The sequence below is a fragment of the Bubalus bubalis genome, chromosome 20 (assembly GCF_019923935.1).
Source record: "Bubalus bubalis isolate 160015118507 breed Murrah chromosome 20, NDDB_SH_1, whole genome shotgun sequence".
Classification (NCBI taxonomy): domain Eukaryota; kingdom Metazoa; phylum Chordata; class Mammalia; order Artiodactyla; family Bovidae; genus Bubalus; species Bubalus bubalis.
The window spans coordinates 68,183,344-68,202,147 of NC_059176.1; the positions used below are offsets into that span (position 1 = coordinate 68,183,344).

The 18,804-nt window shown below is 43.5% G+C and overlaps 5 non-coding genes across 5 annotated transcripts; all 5 read right to left on the reverse strand.

Annotated features, from left to right (window-relative positions):
• Positions 1 to 598: 598 nt before the first annotated feature.
• Positions 599 to 678, reverse strand: LOC112580954. The gene has a single exon (XR_003105412.1). It is a non-coding gene; the product is annotated as a small nucleolar RNA SNORD115 (small nucleolar RNA).
• Positions 679 to 2,677: 1,999 nt separating this feature from the next.
• LOC112580957 lies at positions 2,678 to 2,756 on the reverse strand. The gene has a single exon (XR_003105414.1). It is a non-coding gene; the product is annotated as a small nucleolar RNA SNORD115 (small nucleolar RNA).
• Positions 2,757 to 5,229: 2,473 nt separating this feature from the next.
• On the reverse strand, positions 5,230 to 5,309 carry LOC112580953. Its single transcript, XR_003105411.1, has one exon. It is a non-coding gene; the product is annotated as a small nucleolar RNA SNORD115 (small nucleolar RNA).
• A 2,026-nt stretch (positions 5,310 to 7,335) lies between these two features.
• LOC112580956 lies at positions 7,336 to 7,416 on the reverse strand. Its single transcript, XR_003105413.2, has one exon. It is a non-coding gene; the product is annotated as a small nucleolar RNA SNORD115 (small nucleolar RNA).
• Positions 7,417 to 11,171: 3,755 nt separating this feature from the next.
• Positions 11,172 to 11,216, reverse strand: LOC112580959. Its single transcript, XR_003105416.3, has one exon. It is a non-coding gene; the product is annotated as a small nucleolar RNA SNORD115 (small nucleolar RNA).
• Positions 11,217 to 18,804: the final 7,588 nt, after the last annotated feature.

Sequence of the window (18,804 nt, forward strand, 5' to 3'; positions counted from 1 at the left end):
CTCTCAGTAGATCAATGTGCTCTGGACAAAGATGTGCAGAGACCTATGTGTGGATGGATGTTCCCCAGGGGGCAAGGGAAGCAAACATTGCCTCCGTATACAATATGACAAGAATTCAGGTTTAACGAAAGGCTTTTCAGTGCCAGAGTTCCTAGCCTGTTGTGATGGTGCCACAGCAATAGTTCCCCTTTTGTGAGAACTGAGGTTCCGGCAAGGACACCCCTCTCTCAACTGCCTTGACGCTCACCTCCCCCACAGTCCGTCTTCCTCTGGGGCCTTTGTTAAGGACAAAAGAGAGCCATTAACCTTGAATCATTCAGGCCGTGGCAAGATCCTCACCAGAATGTCTGACTGAAAGACACAATTCAAAAAGAAGGTGCTAAGGAAAGGCCCAGTGTATGTCCTCCAGGTGAGTGGTGAAAGCAAGGATTAGGAAAGAAAGCCAAAGGCAGGGCCAATCCTTGGCCACACGGAAGCCCCTAGTCACTGTAGAGAGTATTTAAGTGCACTCTCTGTGGGATAGGGTACCTCCACAGCCAAATCCCAGGGCTCCAGAAGGGACAGAGAGACCTCCTGCTTCTGCACGGACATGTCCATTGGGTCTCAGCATAATCTTTTTGAGAATGATTTTTAGGTCATCATCTTTCTTCAGGCCATTTAAATTCTAAACATTGACACAACTGAGGCACTTCCCTCATATCACATTCAGGCACAGGCACCTGAGTAGGCTTACCTCTGAAGCTTTCTGGAAATGAGTATGTCCCAAAGATTGTGAGTTTTTGGCTACCCCAGGTGCTGTACCAAGGCTGACATTTATTCCCCAGGAGCAGCAAGCCACACTCAGATCTTCCTTCCTCTGGGGACGTTGTCTGTCTATGGAGCAAAAAGATACCTGTGAGAACTCCTTGTTATTTCTTGTAGGCTTCGATGGTCACATGTGCTCCATCTTCATGCAGTGAATAATGCTACAAGACATACGTAGAACAAGACATACAGGAACCCAAGAAAGTGACAAAATGAACTTACTCACAGAGACACAAACCCCTGGCTGAAATGCATGACTGCCACCCGTCTTCCTCCCTACCTCTCTAGTTCTCTACCTCCCCACCTCCTTACTTTTATTCATCCTTCCCTCCCACCCTACCTATGGCCAAACATTAGGGAATGAATGAATGAGTGGGTAAGTGCATGGGTGAGTACATGAATAACGTGACCAGGAGGGAAAAATGGTAATTCCATAAAGGAATCGAGAGAGAAGGCAGACCCTCGTGGGTTCTCCACCTGACAGAACCTCTTGGCTGCCAAGATTCTACAGATGTGTCTTGTGGAATGGAGACATTCCTCTAAGCTCAATTCTTGTCTGTTCAAGCAAGGGGTGGCTGAGGGGACATTGGGCCTGGTCACTTGCTGCCAACACACAGAGAATGAGGCCACGATGTCGCATGGAATTGATTCTGAAGGAAACAGCTATCTGGTGACAGGGCACACAGACCCAGCACTAGTCAACCTGGCAACACCTACATAGGGATGTTCAGGCTGAGGCAGGAGCCACTGTTGCCTGGAGCAGCATCCCCCTCCTGTGTCCCACCAAAGGCCCCAAACAACACCAACGTGATTACTGCTCACTTGACCCTTGTGATGGTGTCACGGCTCTCCTTCAGGTAAATGGGGCCTCATGCTGGGGCTGATACAGTGGCTCCAAAGGGCTCTCAACAGCCTTACCAAAAAGGTATACTTGGAAGGGGTTTCTCTTCTCGGGGGTAGAATCATTGAAGGCTGTAACCCCAGAGTGGAAGAGCACCCCAGGAGATGCAAGGTGCCCAAGTGGGTGAACAAAACAAATACATCAAGGGGCCCATCAGGAACAAATGGCCACACTGAAAACTCATTATGCCTGAAAGTGATCTGGCCAAGCCCCATGGGGCTGCCCTTCAGCTCTCTCAACAGCAACAGCGTCTGCTTGCCAAGACTAAGTGGATCAGTTACTACCTGCTTATCACCATTGCCAGGCTTGGGGCACAATCCTTCCCTCCCAACCATTCTTAGGAGACTGGAAAGCACACACCATAGGTGACCATCCCCTCAGGTGATCAATGTATTCTGCATGGAAGTTTCCAGAGACATTTGTGTGGATGTTCCCCAGGGAACCAGGGAAGCTAACACTGTCTTGATGTCCAGTCTGACTAGAATTCAGGTTTAACAAAAGGCCTTTTAATGTCTGAGATCCTAGCCTGTCTAGATGGCATTGTAGAATACGTTCACCCTTTGTGATGACTGAGGTTCCCACAAGGACTCCTCCCTTTGGACTGCCTTGGGGTGTGCCTCCCTCATAGCTCTTCATCCTCTGGTGCTCATGTCCAGGAAAAAAGGGAACCATTCACTTTGAATCATCCAGGTCGTAGTGAGACCCTCACTGGAATGTCTTACCGAAAGACAAGATGCAAAGAGAAGGACCTAAGGAAAGGCCTTGCCTATGGCCTCCAGGTAGGTGGTGGAAGTAGGGATCAGCAAAGAAAGTCAAAGGCAGGACTAGGAATTAGCCTATGTAAAAGAACCTACACAAGGTAGAGACACAGGGGCTCACCTTGTGGGATCAGTTGCCTCCACACCCAAATTCTAATGCTCCAAAAGGGACAGAAGGACAGGACCTTTTGCCCTTGGACTGCCACTTCCATTCAGCTCAGCACAATCCTATTGAGCATAATTTTTATGTTATTTTCTCTCTTTAGGACCATATGACTTCTCATCATTAAGCCAAAAAAAGCATGCTCCACACATTGCATTTATACCAAGAGTCTGAGTAGGCTTGCTTTCAGTGCATTCTGGAAATGATGAAGCCCCAAAGCATGTGAGTTTCTGTCTACCCCAGGTGCTGTACCAAGGCTGACATCGATGGCCCTGGAGGCAACAGGTATGAGTCAGATCTTCCTTTCTTTGGGGCATTGTCTGTCTATAGAGAAGCACAACAGCTGTGCTGACATCTAGTTTGGCCCTGTAGGCTTTGGTAGTCATGTTCGTCTAGTCAAGGCTATGGTTTTTCCTGTGGTCATGTATGGATGTGAGAGTTGGACTGTGAAGAAGGCTGAGCACTGAAGAATTGATGCTTTTGAACTGTGGTGTTGGAGAAGACTCTTGAGAGTCCCTTGGACTGCAAGGAGATCCAACCAGTCCATTCTGAAGATCAGCCCTGGGATTTCTTTGGAAGGAATGATGCTAAAGCTGAAACTCCAGTACTTTGGCCACCTCATGCAAAGAGTTGACTCATTGGAAAAGACTCTGATGCTGGGAGGGATTGGGGGCAAGAGGAGAAGGGGACGACAGAGGATGAGATGGCTGGATGGCATCACTGACTTGATGGACGTGAGTCTCAGTGAACTCTGGGAGCTGGTGATGGACAGGGAGGCCTGGCATGCTGCGATTCATGGGGTTGCAAAGAGTCGGACACGACTGAGTGACTGATCTGATCTGATGCTACATCTTCATGCAGTGAATGATGCTACAAGACCTATCTAGAGTGATAAATCCAAGAACCCAAGAAAGCAACAAAATTCATCTATCTATACACAGTGACACAAACCCCTGGGTAAAATATACTACCACCGACCTTCCTTGCTACCTCTCTAGCTTTCTATGTCCCCTATCTCTAGTTATCTACCTCTTTACTTTTCTTCATCCATCCTTACCTCCCAACCAACCTACTGCCAAACCTGAGGAAACAAGTGACTAGCATATCAGTGCTTGAGTGAATACTTAAGTAATGTGTCCAGAGAGGGAAAAATGGCAACTCCACAAAGGTGCCCCAAGAGAAGGGAGAACCTCATGTGCTCTATACCCAGAAGAAGGCCCAGCACAAGGGCCTCTCAGTCACTAAAATTCTATAGATGTGTTTTGGAAAACAGAGATGTACCTCTCAGCTCGATCTTGGTCTGTGCAAGCAAGGGGTGGAATTGAAGACATGGGGCTAGGCCACTTGCAGCAAACACACAGAAAATGAGTCCACAAAGTCCCACAGAATGGATTCTTGAGGAAGCAGGTATCTGGTGACAGGGCACAAAGGCTCAGGACCAGTCAACCTGTCAATGCCTTGCATGGGAACGTTCAGGCTGGGAACAGGAGGCCTCATCACCTGGTGTGTGTCCTCTCCCATGGCCTGCTGAAGGCCCCAAACAAAAACAACACAACTTTTCCTGGATTGACCCACATCTTGAGGCCATTGTTCTACTCCAGGAAAATATAGCCCCATAATGGAGATGCTACCAGGGCTCTGAAGGGCTTGCAACAGCCTTACTAGAAAGTTAAGCTCCAAAAAGATTTCTTCTCTGGGGGTGTGATCACTGAAGGCCATGCCCCCCAGAGAGGGAGAACGCTTCAAGATATGCCTGGGGCCCAAGTGGAAAAACGAAAAACCCATCAAAGGGCTCATCAGGAACAAGTGGTCTCACCAAGACCCTGGCATGCCTGTAAATTAATTAGCCACACCCTATGGAATCTTAGGGGCTACTCTTTAGCTCTCTTAACAGCCAGCACCATCTAACTTCCAAGACCCACTGGACAGGTTCCTGCCTCTCACCATTGCCAGGTCTAGGGCATAATCTTTCTCTACCTGCTTGTTCTTTAGAGACTGTGAAGCACACAAACAGGTGACCATCCCCTTAGTCATTCAGCAAGCTCTGTATGAAAGTGTGCAGAGACCTGTGTGTGGATATTCCTCAGGGAGCCAGGAAACAAACACTGCCTCCATGATCAATCTGATTAGAATGTAGGACCAATAGAAAGCATTTCAGTCTCCGAGATCATAGATGGTCTTGAAGGCACTGCAGCAGAAGTTCCCCTTTGAGAGGACTGTGGACCACAAACAACTCCCCACTCTTGACTGCCTTGAGGTGGGCCTACTCCATAGCCCAGTGTCCTCCGGGGCCCATGTTAAGGACCAAAGAGAGTCACTCACCTTGAATTGTTCAGGTCACAGTGAGGCCTTCTCCAGAATGTCTGACTGAAAGACACAATTTGAAGAGAAGTAGCTAAAGAAAGGTCCTGGCTATGTCCTCTGGGTGGGTGGTGGAAGCAGGGATCAGGAAAGAAAACCAAAGGCAGGACAGGCTTTGGTCACACGGAAGCTCCTGGGCACTGTAGAGACTCAGGGATAGGGTGCCTCCACACTCAAATCCCAGGGCTCCAGAAAGGACAGAAGAAACCACAACCTCTGGGCCCTGTAATTTCACTTCCATTGAGCCTCACCATAGTCCTATTGAGCATGATTTTAGATCACCATCTCTCTTCAGGACCATATGAGTTCTCATCATCAGCCCAAACGAGGCATGCCCCACGCATTGCATGCATGCACAGGCACCTGAGTAGGCTTACTTCTGATGCTTTCTGAAAAGGAGGATGCCCCAGAGGATGTGAGTTTCTGTCCACACCAAAGGCCGGATCAAGGCTGATATCGATTGCCCTAGGGGCAGCAGGCCACACTCAGATCTTCCTTTCTCTGGGGGTGTTGTCTGTCTAGAAGGAGAACAACAGCTATGAGAATACCTACTCCATCCTTGCAGGCTTTGGTGGTCACGCATGCTGCACCTTCAGGCAGTGAATGACGCTGCAAGACATAACTACAGAGACACATCCAGGAACACTGGAAAGCAACTAAATATACCTATATGCAGAGACAAAAATCCCTGGCTGAAATGGATAACTACCACCAACCTTCCTCCCTACTAGGTCCCTACCTCTCTAGTTCCTTACCTCTTTACTTTTTTCAAACACTCCTTCCTTCCCACCATACTTACTGCTAAATATGAGGAAATGAGTGGACAAGTGGTCAAGGCATGAGTGAATATAAGAATAACGTGTACAAGCAGCCAGAAATGGCATATTCAAAGAGGAGTTCCAAGAGAAGGCATAGCCTCATGGACTTTCCACCCATCAGAGGCCTGGCACAAAGGCCTCTCAACCTCCAAGAGTCTATGGATCTGTTTTGGGAATGGAGACTTCCTCAGTGCTCGAACCAGGTCTTTGCAAGCAAGGGATCACAGAGGGAACATGGGGCTGGCCATTTACTGCAAACATGCAGAAAACAAGGCCATGAAATCCCTCAGTAGAGGTGGTCAAGGATGCAGATATTTGGAGACGGGACCTGAGGGCTCAGCACCAGTTAACACATCAGTGCCCTGCATGGGAAACTTCAGGATGGGGACAGGAACCATTGCTGGCTGCTTCAGCATCCCCTCCCATGGGCTTGCCCAAGGCCCTCAGAGAGCAGCAAAGTATCTAGTCCTTGATCAGTCCAGATCATGGGACTGACCCTCTACTTTGGGCAAATGGTGCCTCTCGATGGAGGTGATACTGTGACCCTTAAAGGTTCTCAACAACCTTACTGTGAAAGTAAGCATCGTAGGAACTTCTCCTCTGGAAGGTGCTATCATTGGTGGCCATGGCCCCTAGAGAGGAAGAATGCCACATGAAACACAAGGGGCCCAGGCAACTGAATGAATGAAACAAAACCCATCATAGGGCCCATTAGGAACAAGTGGCCACATCAAGAACTTACCATGCCTGAAAGTGACCTGGCCATGCCCCATGGAATCTCATGGGCTGACCTTCAGCTCTCTCAATTGCCAGCAGGGTCTATCTGCCAAGACCTGGCAGGTTGGTTTCTGCCTGCCACTCACCATTACCAGTCCTGGGGCACCATCTTTCTCTGCTGATGGTTCTTGGGAGATGGAAAAGACCACACCATAGCTGACCATTCTCTCAGTCAATCAGCATGCTCTGCATGGAGGTGTGCAAAGACCTTTGTGTGGATGACTCCAGTTGGCCAGGGATGCAAACATTGCCTCCATGTCTAATCTAATTAGAATTTAGGTTTAATGAAAGGCTTTTCAGTACCTGAGTTCCTAGCCCCTGGAAATGCCACTGCAGCATAAATTCCACCATGGGGATGACTGAGGTTCCCAAAAGGATTCCCACCTCTGGACGGCCTAAAGGGGTGCCTCCCCCATGGTCCACCTCTCTCTGGGGCCCATGTGCAGGACCAAAGAGAGCCACTCACCTCAAGTTATTTAGCATGTGGCAAGAATCTCTATAGAACATCTGCCTAAAAGAAACAATTTAAAGAGAAGGAACTATAGAAAGGCCCCACCTAATGGCCTCCTGGTGGCCTGTGGAAATTAGGATGACTAAAGGCAGGACCAGGCCTTCACCCTGTGGAAGCCCCTAGATACTGTAGAGACTCAAGGGCTTTCCTCAAGGGGTAGGGTGCCTCCACACCTAAATCCCAGGGTTTCAGAGAAAAAAGAAAGGTCCCTGACCTCTAGCTTCTGGGCTGCAGTCTCCAATGGGCCTCAGCATACTTCTATCGAACATGATTTTTAGCTGATCATCTCTCTTCAGAACCATATGAATTCTTCTCCTCAACCCAAGTGAGGCATGCCCCATGAAGTGCATCTATGCACAGGAATCTAAGTAGTCTTACCTCCAAAGCTTTCTGGAAATAAGGAAGCTGTAAAGGACTTGAGTTTCTGTCTACCCAGCTGTGGCATCAAGGCTGACATCAGTTGCACCAGGAGCAGCAGGCCACACTCAGATAATCCTTCCTTTGCAGATGTTGTCTGTCTAGAGAGCAGAAAGACTCCTGTGAGACAGCCTAGTCTGTCCCTGTAGGCTTTGGTGGTCATGTGTGCTACACTTTGATGTAGCAAATGTTGCTACAAGACATACCTAGAGCAATAAGTCCAGGAACACAAGAAAGCAACAAAATGCACCTATATGCAGAGACACAAACCCCTGGCTGAAATGCTCATCTACCTTCCTCCTTACCTCTCTAAGTTCCAACCTCCCGTCCTCTTTGGTTTGCTACCTCCCTACATCCTCACTTTTCTCCATCTTTGCCTCCCACCCTACATACTGACAAACATGAAGAAACAAGTGGATGAATGGATCAATGTTTGAGTGAATATATGAATAACAATACATCCAGGGAGATAGAAATGGTGACTCCAAGAAAGAGTCCTGAGAGAAGACAGAGCCTCATAGGCTCTGAGAGGGTCATGAGGACCTCTCAGCTGCCAAGATTCCATGGACATGTCTTGGGGAATGGAGATGCTCCTCCAAGCTCAGTCTGGGTCTGTGCTAGCAAAGGGGTGGCTGAGGTGGCATGAAGTCTGGTCACTTGCTGCAATCACACAAAAAAAGAGGCCAAGAAGTTCCACAGAATGGATGCTCGAGGAAGCAGGTATCTGTGGCTGGGCCCATGGGCTCATCACGAGTCAACCTGGCAATGCCCTGCAAGGGAACATTCAAGCTGGAAACAAGAGCCATCACTGCTGCTGGGGCATCCCCTTCATGGCCTGCTGAAAGCCTCCAAACAACAAGAAGGCAACTACTCCTTGCTCGGCCCATGCCAAGGGACCACCCCCCTACTTCAGGTGAACGGTGCCCTATGATGGAGTTAATATGGGCTGCAAAGAGCTCTCAACAGCCTCACTAGGAAGTAAGCTCAAAAGGGGTTTCTCCTCTGGAGGTGTTATTGTTAAAGGCTGTGGCCCCCAGGAGGCTCATGGTGCCTGAGTACAAATGAAACAAAACTCAGCAAAGGGCCCATCAGGAATATCTGGCTTTACAGAGACCCTGCCATGCCCAAAAGTGACCTGGCCTAACCCCATGGAATCTAAGAGGTTGCCCTTCAGCTCTCTTAACAGCCAACAGCGAACACCCTGCATGGGAGTGTTCATACCAGGGACAACAGTGATTGTCAACTGGTGGGGTGTCTGTTCCCATGCCTGCCCAAGGCCCCCAGATAAAGCAATGCAATGCTCCCTGCTTGGCCCACATCATGGGGCCACCCCTCTACTTCAGGCAATCAGGGCCTCACTATGGAGATGATACCAGGGCTCCTATGAGCTCTCAACTTTCTTTCTAGGAAGGAGTGCTTGGAAGGGGTTTCTCCTCTGGGGCTGCTTTAGTTGAAGACTGTGGCTCCTGGAAAGGAAGAATGTCCCAGGAGAAACAAGGGGCTCCAGTGGGCGATCAAAGCAAAGCCCATCAAACAGCCCATCAGGAACCACTTGTGTCACCCAGACTCTGGCATGCCTGAAAGTGACCTGGCCAAGCCCCATGGAAACTCAGGTGCCGCACTTCAGCTCTCCCAACAGCCAGTAACATCCACCTGCCAAAACCTGGTTCACAGGTTTCTGCCTGCCTCTCACTGTTGCCAGGCCAGGGGCACGATATTTTCCTATCAGTGGTTCTTGGGAGACTGAAAAGCACACACCAGGTGATTGTCCCCTCAGTAGCTCAGTGTGTGCTATGTGGAGGTGTATAGAGACATGTATGTGTGAAGGTTCCCCAGGGTGCAGGGAAGGAAACATTGCCTCCATGTACTATCTGACTAGAATTCAAGTCTCAGGAAAGGCTTTTCAGGGCCAAGGGCTTGGAGCCTAGCAAGACGGTGTGGCAGCCAGATTCCTTCCTTTCTGAAGACTGAGGTTCTTAAAAGGACTCCCCCTTCTGGACTGCATTGAAGCGGGCTTCCCCCATAGTCCAACATCCTCTGTGTCTGGTGTCCAGAACTAAAGAGAACCACTGACCTCAAATCATTCAAGTCAGAATGGCAAGATCCGGGCCATTTTTGGTCAGAATGAAAGTGAAAGTGAAGTCATTCAGTCGTTCCTGACTCTTTGTGACTCTATGGACTGTATGTAGCCCACCATTCTGCTTTCTCTATGGGATTTTCCAGGCAGGAATACTGGAGTGGGTTGCCATTTCCTTCTCCAGGGGATCTTCCCGACCCAGGAATCAAACCGGGGTCTCCTGCATTGCAGGCGGATTCTTTACCAACTGAGCTATCAGGGAAGCTCTAATAATAGCTGCTTCCAAAAAGTCTACAAACAATAAATGCTGGAGAGGGTGTGGAGAAAAGGGAACCCTCTTATGCTGTTGGTGGGAATGAAAACTAGTACAGCCACTATGGAGAACAGTGTGGCACCTCCTTAAAAAACTGGAACTAGAACTGCCATACAACCCAGCAATCCTACTGCTGGGCATACACACTGAGGAAACCAGAATTGAAAGAGACACATGTATCCCAATGTTCATCGCAGCACTGTTTACAATAGCCAGGACATGGAAACAACCTAGATGTCTATCAGCAGGTGAATAGATAAGAAAGCTGTGGTACATATACACAATGGAATATTATTATTCAGCTATTAAAAATAATGCATTTGAATCAGTTCTAATGAGGTGGATGAAACTGGAGCCTATTATACAGAGTGAAGTAAGTCAGAAAGAAAAACACCAATACAGTATACTAATGCATATATATGGAATTTAGAAAGATGGTAACAATGACCCTATATGCAAGACAGCAAAAGAGACACAGAGATAAAGAACAGACTTTTGGACTCTGTGGGAGAAGGCAAGGGTGGGATGATTTGAGAGAACAGCATTGAAACATGTATATTATCATATGTGAAATAGATCACCAGTCCAGGTTTGATGCATGAGACAGGGTGCTCAGGGCTGGTGCATGGGATGACCCTGAGGGATGGGATTGGGGAGGGAGGTGGGAGTGGGGTTCAGGACGGGGGACATATGTACACCAATGGCTGATTCATGTCAATGTTTTGAATGAGTATATAATGATCACACACAAAACATGTATTTAACAAGACTTTAAAAAAAAAATACAACTATGACAATCCTAAATTGGCAAAACCAATACAATATTGTAAAGTTTAAAAATAAAATAAAATTTAAAAAAAAGAAAGAAAAAAAATAAAAAATAAATAAAATTAAAAAAAAAAATAAACCAGGAAAAAACAACTATACTTAGTAAAAATACCTCTAAAAATATTTCTGATGAATTTTGAAAAGTATTCATTTGGTCTCTGGTGAGACTCTCACCAGAATATCTGACAGAAAGGCACAATTTGAAGGAGTTAAGGAAAGGCCCCATCTATGGTCTCTGGGTGGTTGGTGGAAGCAGTGATCAGGAAAGAAAGCTGAAGGCGGGACCACACCTTGGCCATGTGGAAGCCCCTAGAAAAAGTGGAGTCTCAAGGGCTTTCCTTGAGGGATTGGGTGCCTCCACACCCAAATCCCAGGGCTCTGAAAGGGATAGAATCACACTCGACCTCTTGCCCCTGGACTGCCACCTACATTGGGCCTCAGTGTAATCATATTGAACATAATTTTTAGGTCATCATCTCTCTTCAACAGGAGAGTTAATAGGAGTTAATATGTTTTATTTTCAGGCATTTTTTTGATTTTCATGTATTGTCTTCCTCTTTCTTCAACATGCTTATCATAAAATGTCAACATTAATATTTTATGAATATTAACTCTATAATATTTTTGATATTCATTATAAATATTTTTAGGGATTTTTTTTACTAAGCATAGTTGCTTTTTCCTTGTTATTTTCTCAATTTTAGGATTGTCATAGTTTAAAATATACTTTTTTAGTGATAATTATATATATATTTTAAAAGTAATTATCGTTTTGTTAACCCCATTATTTCCCACAGAAATGGACTGTTTGTACATTTCCATACATTTTTTTCATGTTTAATTATGATATATGAGATCATTTCATTGATGAGCTTTTATCAGTTATGATTTATATTGATACCTGTTTTTTTATTGCATAAAAACTTTTTCAAATATTTTGAAGCCACATGTGTCTTTTGATTATAAATTAAATATACATGCATTTGTAATTTTGATTTTTTTAGCTGGAAATTAATTTATGGCCTTTTCTGAACCATGTTAATAAGGTTTTGTTGTGTCATTTGTTTTCTTTAATATCTTGCTAACTTGATACAGCCTCTTGAGGGGTTCACCCTCAAGCAGAGTGAAAAGGCTGGCTTAAAACTCAGCATTCAAAAAACTAAGATCATGACATCTGGTCCCATCACTTCATGGCAAATAAATGGGGGAAAAGTGGAAGTAGTAACAGATTTTGTTTCCTTGAGCTCCAAAATCTCTGCAGATGGTGACTGCAGCCATGAAATTAAAAGATGCTTGCCTCTTGGAAGGAAAGCTGTACTTAGTTGCTCAGTCGTGCCTGACTGTTTGTGACCCGATGGACTGTAGCCTACCAAGCTCCTCTGTCCATGGGGATTTTCCTAGCAAGAATACTGGAAAGGGTTGCCATGTCCTCCTCCAGGGGATCTTCCCAACCTAGGGATAGAACTGGGTTTTCCTGCATTACAGGTTTTTTTTACCAGCTGAACTACCAGGGAAGCCCGTGACAACATTTTAAAAAGCAAATATATCACTTTGCCAACAAAGGTCAGTATAGTCAAAGCTATGGTTTTTCCAGTAGTCATGTATGGATGTGAGAGTTGGACTATAAAGAAGACTGAATTCGGAAGAATTAATGCCTTCAAATTGTGGTGCTGGAGAGGACTCTTGAAAGTCCATCAGAAAGCAAGAAGATCAAACCAGTCAATCCTAAAGAAAATCAATCTTGAATTGTACAAAATCTTGAACTGCACAAAACCTTGAACTGTACAAAACAGATCTTCACGACCCAGATAATCACGATGGTGTGATCACTCACCTAGAGCCAGTCATCCTGGAATGTGAAGTCAAGTGGGCCTTAGAAAGCATCACTATGAACAAAGCTAGTGGAGGTGATGGAATTCCAATTGAGCTATTTCAAATCCTGAAAGATGATGCTGTGAATGTGTTGCACTCAATATGCCAGCCAATTTGGAAATCTCAGCAGTGGCCACAGGACTGGAAAAGGTCAGTTTTCATTCCAATCCCAAAGAAAGGCAATGCCAAAGAATGCTCAAAATACCACACAATTGCACTCATCTCACATGCTAGTAAAATAATGCTCAAAATTCTCCAAGCCAGGATTCAGCAATATGTGAACCGTGAACTACCAGATGTTCAAGCTGGATTTAGAAAAGGCAGAGGAACCAGAGATCAAATTGCCAACACCCGCTGGATCATGGAAAAAGCAAGGGAGTTCCAGAAAAACATCTATTTCTGCTTTATTGACTATGCCAAAGCCTTTGACTATGTGGATCACAATAAACTGTAGAGAATTCTGAAAGAGATGAAAATACACCACCTGACCTGCCTCTTGAGAAACCTATATGCAGGTCAGGAAGCAACAGTTACAACTAGACATGGAACAACAGACTGGTTCCAATAGGAAAAGGAGTACGTCAAGGCTGTATATTGTCACCCTGCTTATTTAACTTTTATGTAGAGTACATCATGAGAAACACTGGACTGGAAGAAACACAAGCTGGAATCAAGATTGCCGGGAGAAATATCAATAACCTCAGATATGCAGATGACACGACCCTTATGGCAGAAAGTGAAGAGGAACTAAAAAGCCTCTTGATGAAAGTGAAAGTGGAGAGTGAAAAAGTGGGCTTAAAGCTCAACATTCAGAAAACGAAGATCATGGCATCCGGTCCAATCACTTCATGGGAAATAGATGGGGAGACAGTGGAAACAGTGTCAGACTTTGTTTTTCTGGGCTCCAAAATCACTGCAGATGGTGATTGCAGCCATGAAATTAAAAGACGCTTACTCCTTGGAAGAAAAGTTATGATCAACCTAGATAGCATATTGAAAAGCAGAGACATTACTTTGCCAACAAAGGTCCGTCTAGTCAAGGCTATGGTTTTTCCTGGGGTCATGTATGGATGTGAGAGTTGGACTGTGAAGAAAGCTGAGAGCCAAAGAATTGATGCTTTTGAAGTGTGGTGTTGGAGAAGACTCTTGAGAGTCCCTTGGACTGCAAGGAGATCCAACCAGTCCATTCTGAAGAAGATCATCCCTGGAATTTCTTTGGAAGGAATGATGCTAAAGCCCATGCGAAGAGTTGACTCATTGGAAAAGACCCTGATGCTGGGAGGGATTGGGGACAGGAGGAGAAGGGGCGACAGAGGATGAGATGGCTGGATGGCATCACTGACTCGATCGGCATGAGTCTGAGTGAACTCTGGGAGTTGGTGATGTGGGAAGCCTGGAGTGCTGCGATTCATGGGATCGCAACGAGTCGGACATGACTGAGCGACTGAACCGACTGACTGACTAATGCTAAAGCTGAAGCTCCAATACTTTGGCCACTTGATACAAAGAGCTGATTCATTGAAAAAGATGCTGATGTTGGGAAAGATGGAAGGCAAAAGGAGAAAAGGGCAGCAGAGTATGAGGGGGAAGATTCAGAGAACAAGAATCTGAGAAAACCCTGGCAGATAATGAAGGATAGGGAAGCCTGTGTGCTGCAGGTCATGGGGTCACAAAGAGTTGGATATGACTTAAAGACTGAACAATAACTCAATCTCAGAGGAAACTCATTTCATAATGCATGTAAATGTATCTTCTTATATATTTAGGTAAAAATAAATTACACCAACCTGTGGCAAACATCGGAGAAGGCAATGGCACCCCACTCCAGTACTCTTGCCTGGAAAATCCCATGGACGGAGGAGCCTGGTAGGCTGCAGTCCATGGGGTCGCTAAGATTTGGACACGACTGAGTGACTTCACTTTGACTTTTCACATTCATGCATTGGAGAAGGAAATGGCAACCCACTCCAGTGTTCTTGCCTGGAGAATCCCAGGGACAGGGGAGCCTGGTGGGCTGCTGTCCATGGGGTCGCAGAGTCGGACACGACTGAAGCGACTTAGCAGCAGCAGCAGCTGTGGCAAACATGGCTCAGAAAATGTCTCAGACTATTTCAGTACAGGGTCATCCAAAAAACTGGATTTGCCCTTAATGTTATCTGGTTGCTCATTGAGAAAAAATCTATTTCTAATTTGGTGACTCATGTTCAGTTGTAAATGATAATCTTTTGACATCATTTATAGCATATTCTTTATTATATTATACAGTTAGTCCACATTAGGATCTATAATTTTTTATGTTTCTTAGTGTATAGACTAAATATTAGGTAAGAATTTTGGTTCTATGACAGTACTACTGTATCTCTAACCTTTTTAATGTCATTTTCCTTCAGTATGGGACATTCTTTAGTACTTCAAATAGAATCCTGTAAAAATATAAAAATATTTTCATCATGTTTGTTGAATTAGATTAACCACTATGCTGTGGACCAGTGAAACAAAATTTCTCAACTTCAATATTATTAATTTCATGTTCAAATGAAATTTATAAGCTTATATCAAGTAAGTTAGTCACTCATTCAAAAGGAAATCCCATATCCCTATTCAGTTTGTCTTCTGCTTAAACCTATTATGCTTAGGAGTGCATCTTCCTCAGTTGATTTTCTATTTGGAATATAAACATGACCAAAGGTAACTGGACACCTATCATTAATGCAGTGTTGCATTTCTTGGTTGAATGTCTTACTCAAAGATAATTGAGATAAAAGCAGTGGACTAGGTTCTGAATGTAGTATATAAAAAAATAAATCTCTGAAACAAAGCTTATAGGATGAATATTTTTTTTTATCTTTGAGCTAGATAGACAGGATTGGTTCACATGAGTTTCTTTCAAGGTTTCACTGTCTCAAATCCCAAATACAATGTCTAAAAAGGATATAATGATTTCCTATATTAACATATTTCCCTGTATTGTCACCTAGGTTTATCTTCATTTTAATTATATTTATCATGATTTTCATGATCAGTAAGGTCTTCATCTTACTTTAAGACCACAAGTTCTCATCATTGTTCCAAGCCCTGGCACTTGATACACATTCATACACTTGGACCTGAATATACATACCAGCCAATTATGGTACCAATTTGCACTGGCATTTTGATATATTCAGTAGTGGGCACCTGAATCACATTAATTTTCAAAGGTTGCAAGCCAAACCATGTTCCTTCTTTGTACTCATTATTTAAGGGTACAGGAGTAGGACAGGTATTAAAATATAGAACTAAGTCTTGTGAAACATGACCCTTGAATGCTTGAATAATGAAACAATATGGTCAATACTCAAAAAATTATCTAGTGTAGAGGTTGTAGACTACTGATAATCCTACACAAGAATGACACAAAATACAGGTTTCTTTGGAGAACCACTCAGAAGATGTCAGGAGAACACAAGAGTGTCTCAATTATTATCCTTTATTTATTTATCAAAAGATGTGTATATAAAGTCACTCAGTCATGTCTGACTCTTTGTGACTGCATAGACTGTAGGCCACCAAGCTCCTCTGTCTGTGGGATTTCCCAGGCAAGAACACTGAAGTGGGCTGCCTTTTCTTACTCTAATATCAAAAGATGCCATACCAGTAACATCTGGCATTGTCTACTGCCAAATATGAACTCTCCTAAAATGATGCATATGAAGTGACATGAAACAAATCAATTATCAGGCTACTAGAAATAGTATTCATTTCCAAGCATCCTCCAACATTCATAGGACAAATATCGTTACACTAAAAATAATGCATTAACATGATATACAGGCACTGAAATTTATATATGGGTTTCCTCATTAATATAATCAACTTTAGGTTTAATAAGAATAGAAAATCACTGAATCTCATATTTTAATCTATGGTGGCAGAGTCTTTCATTTGTTAAAATTTTTTCAGTGACCCTAAGGCAGCATGACACTATTAGGATCCCACGGGTGGGCTTCCCTGGTGGCTCAGATGGTAAAGTGTCTGCTTGGAATGCGGGAGACCCAGGTTCGATCCCCAGGTCAGGAAGATCCCCTGGAGAAGGAAATGGCAACCCACTCCAGTACTCTTGCCTGGATGGAGGAGCCTGGTAGGTTACAGTCCATGGGGTTGCAAACAGTCAGACACGACTGAGCAATTTCACGTTCATTTCTTTCTTTGATATTATATAAATATTGGTTTTAGTCATGTATAGAGACCTGGATGAGTAGTAAACATTCTTCTATATACCGGTTAATAAAAATTTTCTTAACAATTATCAAGTGAGATTCAAATAATAAGCAACAATTATTTTGTCATAAGATGACATCAAGTAGATCAGTCAAATCGATAAGATTATCCCATATCAATATTCAGGCTTCCCTGGTAGCTCAGCTGTTAAAGAATCCGCCTGCAATGTGGGAGATCTGGGTTCCATCCGGAGGGCATGACAACCCACTCCAGTATTCTTGCCTGGAGAATCCCCATGGACAGAGGAGGCCTGGCAGGCTACAGTCCATGGGGTGGCACAGACATGACTGAGTGACTTTCACTTTCATATCAATATTCAGGCTGATTAAAAAAATAAACCAAACTGCTTTGGCCAGTGATACATTTGGAATGAATTTATGGCTAAGGCTGCCATTTGCCACTTAATGTGAAGGTGTAATTCCTAGCAGTATATCTTACTGTAATAAGTAAAGAGAGAGAGAGGAAAAAAAAAAAAAAAAAAGCCAAGGATAGAACCCAAATCTGCAACACTATTAGGAATTATAAATCATTAAACAAAGCGTAATGGATGAACATTTTCTTCACTTATAAGCACATAAATTGGTAGAGACACAAATGTTTTTCTTAAGGTTCTATTGTCTCAATTCAAATATATCTCCTTGAAGGACAGGTACCCATTTAACATATTTCAAATATGTACAGGAGGAAACTTGTATCTTTTAGTTAAGTTAGCTTTTGTAGTTTTCAGAAGTTTCAATCTGCGATTGCTAAGTTTCAGCTCTTCCATCTATGATAAATCTTTTTATATTACTTAATCTCTTCATATACGGTAACATGCCCAAATCTAACTATTGCCCTAAATAGGTGAAAATTTGTATTTCAGTTCTGCAGTTGTTGGATAACTAATTGTTATTCAGTTATATGAGTGAAGGTTTGTGAAAAATATTTGGCTACATTTTTTTTTTCCCCAGCAGGTTTCATTCCCAGATGTCAAGTTATTTCTCAATTCTATTTTCACTTTTCTCTATTGCTGTATTGTGTATTAGGTTTGATTCCACCCTGTTTGCATTTGAGTTACATCTTTCTGCAATTGTTCTAAGACAATAAGTATGTTTGTCTTTATTTCTATATCAGTAGAGTTTGCAATTGTGGCCTCAGTTTCTATTTATTTATAAACATAGTATTTAGTAAATCTATTTAGTTTGATCATGACACCATTTTAATATTCATATAAAAGCTTTTCATAATGATAAAGCTTATTGCATACAAGTAGAATTTAATTGACTCAAATTAGAAGTAGTAATATTAAAAGAAATAATTCATTTGATGATCCTAGGAACCTTAAGTATGGGTAATGGAGATGGTCAAGTTCTAAACCAGGTAGGCTTATTTTTAATAGGATGATACATTTTGGGACTTTGCAAGGAACTACCTTTTATTATTTGGGCTGGGTATATTTCTTTCTCATTGACATTAATTTCAGTTATGTTAAACTGGACTCCAGTGGCAGCCAGAGAGCAGATGGAGTTTTGTGTTATTGTTCAGGGACTTTCAGTTTGAATATACTTGTATTTAGTTTGATGGGTTAAAAAATTCTTCCCATTGGTATATTCAGTAACACAAAGGGTGACACTTGATTGCTTTATTTGGGTAATACTGATAGTTGATGGGACTTGGACATTTTCCATTCTTCCAATTGAAGTATATGAAGTGTTATGACAAAATAGATGTTTCTAGAGTTTCCACTCCATTTTTAGAACATTTGTAATCAATTCAAAATTCCTTGAGGTTAATATACTCAGTTTTAAAGGAAGAATGACTAACACCATAAGCTTCATGCTCAACTAACGTGAAATAGGATAAATATCAAAATTATAAATGGTCGAGATAATTAAGTAATACAGCAATCTATCTCTCCTGCTGTTTGTCCATCAGAGAAACTTTTTAGTTACTATCTAGAGAATT